This window comes from Helianthus annuus, chromosome 7 (genome assembly GCF_002127325.2).
Source record: "Helianthus annuus cultivar XRQ/B chromosome 7, HanXRQr2.0-SUNRISE, whole genome shotgun sequence".
Taxonomy (NCBI): Eukaryota; Viridiplantae; Streptophyta; class Magnoliopsida; order Asterales; family Asteraceae; genus Helianthus; species Helianthus annuus.
The window spans coordinates 134,499,968-134,503,232 of NC_035439.2; positions in this window are offsets into that span (position 1 = coordinate 134,499,968).

A 3,265-nucleotide genomic window follows, 5' to 3' on the forward strand; every position below is an offset into this window, starting at 1 on the left:
TTGAGTTGCAAACGTCGAAGTCAATGACCATCACTTGTGATTGGTTATGAATAAAGCGTAGTCCGTGTATTGGATACACTAATTCGTTACAAAAAAAACATGAACCCTTGTAGAGGGATTAAAGTTCGGAATATTTGCTTGTCAAATGATTTCGAAAGGCATGGTTAAATTCTTGGAAATAAGCATGATGGTTATTGCATAAGAACCCCTCGGGAGGGGAGCGAAAGGCCATAATTGGTAAACACGGAAACGGGTGAAATGACCTAAAATTTGTGATGACAACAATACAAGTTGTGGAACTTGTAAACAAATGGGTCAAATAAACAAGAGACGAATTATAGGTCAACTGCTTTTGAAATGATGTTTTTATGCAAATCGTTTGATAAACGCGTCCGTAATTAAATTATGGTCATGTAGGAAAAAGAATCGGCTAAAACGGACGCCCGAGTCAAAAGTTATGTCGATTTAAAGTTTGGAATTGAGAAAAAATGGTGCTGGGCTGAATTGCAGCTCCAGCCAACAACATTCTGTCAAAATCACTCTGTAGCGCCACGCCACGGACAAACCGGCTCACCGTCGCGTGACGCCACGGCGGTGGCGGGCCACGACGGCTGACCTCTATCCCCGTTGCGCGGCGCGACCTCATCAGAACATGAAATTTTGTTTTGTTTTTTTTTTTTTGAAATGTTTAAACACGGAACTTGTTTCTACTTGATTTTTAAAGTGTCAAAACTAATTATTTTCATGGTTTTGACCGTAGGTGATGATGGACCTAATCCAAGTGGCGATCAAGCGATTTCCAAGAACCAAACGCACCAAACAAAGCTTCCGCATGTGATCTACTTTTGTTTTAGTAATATGTAAACACTTGAAATCATGTTTTCCAAGTTTATCTAGTAGGATTATAACTTGAATATTATGATCTTGTATGAACTTAAAACCATGGAGTTTTTGTAAACTCGAAATTTTTGTACTAAATGTTTGTTAAATGTCATTAATCCGGTTATTTAAGAAGAGTCTTACAAGTTGGTAATCAGAGCACCAGGTTATCAATAAGTGTGTTCGGTTCAAGCTTGATCAAGCATCCGGTAAGAGTTAATTTTTTAAGTAAATTTAGTGAATATAGAAATGAAACATGAACAGATATGCATGAAAAGAGTGTGTAAACTCACTTAAACACGGGAAGTGCATTAAACAAGAACGGTTGAAGCAAGTCATGAACTTGATTAAACCAAAACAGGTAAATCATATGTTATAAATGAAATGTTTAACGGTTGATGTAAACATTTTAGTATTAAAGATGGCGGATAAAGGTAACGATGATGCGGTGCCGAGAGTCACCGAGCAAATGAGAGAAGTGATTGCCGAGGAGGTTGGAAAGGCACTCGAAAATAGTTTGTCTGGTTTTATCGATAAGATTCAAAACACGGTTCTGTCGATAGTGGACGAGAGAATCAAGAAATTGGAAGATAGTGTCAATCTAGCAAAAGAAAAGTCCGGAGGACGAAAGCCTTGTTTATAGAAAGAATTCATGGCGTGCAAACCGCCAGGTTATAACGGGGAGGTTGACCCAATAGTATGCTAGCGATGGTTAAGCGATATCGAGGGTAGGGGTGAGCAAAAGTCCATACCCGACCCGAACCTATCAGAACCCGACCCGACCCGTGTAACACCCCGTGTTTTCGAATGTCAAAGTCAAAGTCAAAGTCCAAGTCAACTTTGACTTCTTTGACTGTTAAGGTTTCTCTTTACTTTTTGTATTATGTGGAGTAAGTGTTGTATAAATGAAATGATCGAATGTTTAATCAATACGACCGATTTACGACTGTGAATAGTAGGAAGTAACAATGCGATAAAGTTAATCACTCAACAATCAAGCTAATCGATTCATCAATCAAACTCGAGACTCGAATTATGTGAACCTTGGTATTGTATTACGTGTGTGTGTGCCTTATGTGTTACTTGTGCGTGTTTACTTATATGTTTGGTGTGGTATTCAAGCGAATCAATCGAAAATCGAATCGAAACTCGAAAGGCAACCGAACTCAATCAAAACCGACATCAAAACGTGACTCATGGAAGATTGTATGTTAGATATAGTGATTGGGACTGAAAGTAATTTGACTAGGAACCCTATCGTATTCGTATCATCGTTCATCAAAATCGAAACATCGAAAATCGCCGCGAAATACTCAAAGTGTGTCGTGGATCGAACAGGAGGCATCCTGATCGAACAGGCCAGCCGATCGGCTAGCATCTTCCTAGCCGATCGAACAGCCCGTTCGATCGGAGCTCCTGGCCGATCGGCTGCCACTTTCCTCTTTTGGAGCTTATAAATAGGGCTGTCATTGTCACACTTTCCATTTTTGGAAAGCTCTGACCGAACCAGCCTTCTTCTTCACCTTTTCTCAGATTTCTCTCAACTCCGGTAAGTTTTCACTCTAATTCTTGTACGTTTTTTATCACTACATGATTCTACACCTTTCTATCTTTCAAAACTCGATTTCTAACCGTGAAATCACCAAGATCTAAGTGTTCTTGGGTGATGTCATCATGGTGTTCTTGAAGAACACCAAACTTTGGCCTCATTCAACCATGAATAGCTTATATCTGACCGATTTCCACATAAACAAACTAAGATTCTTACAAATATTAACATTTTATGAATAAATTCCAACTTTCTCAACCTTTTTACACTCAAAACCTTAAAACCAGTAGAAACGGAGCTTGAACCGGCTAACTAATTCTAGCAGTTAAGAGGTTCAAGATTCGGTTCTATATACTAGGTTCATCGATTCCGGGTTAAACTCTAACCGACGTTCCGAACCGTTTACCGCCCGGACTTGGGTGATTCCTGTCCGAGCCAAAGAAACGAGTAGGAACGAAGGATATTATAGTTCAACTCGTTATCAAACTATCTCGATATGACAACAAGTGATCAAACAGCCAAGTGTTAGACGAAAGGCCGACCAGGTTAGAAATGCTGGCCGAACGGCTAGGCTGTTCAAACAGCCCAGCCGATCGGACATGCCAGCCGATCGACCGGGCCAGCCGATCTACTAGCACATGGTTCCACACTTTTCGAATTTTATGAAGTATGCAATTGACGAAGTGATGTTCGATCGAATACGCTACTCGATTGGTAAACATTACTCTTCGTATCATGAGATACTATGCTTCAACACTTAATCGTTTTTACAACTCGTTCGTAGTATGGAATGCCAGCCAATCGAACAGTCCGTTCGATCGAGCGACATCCTGTTGA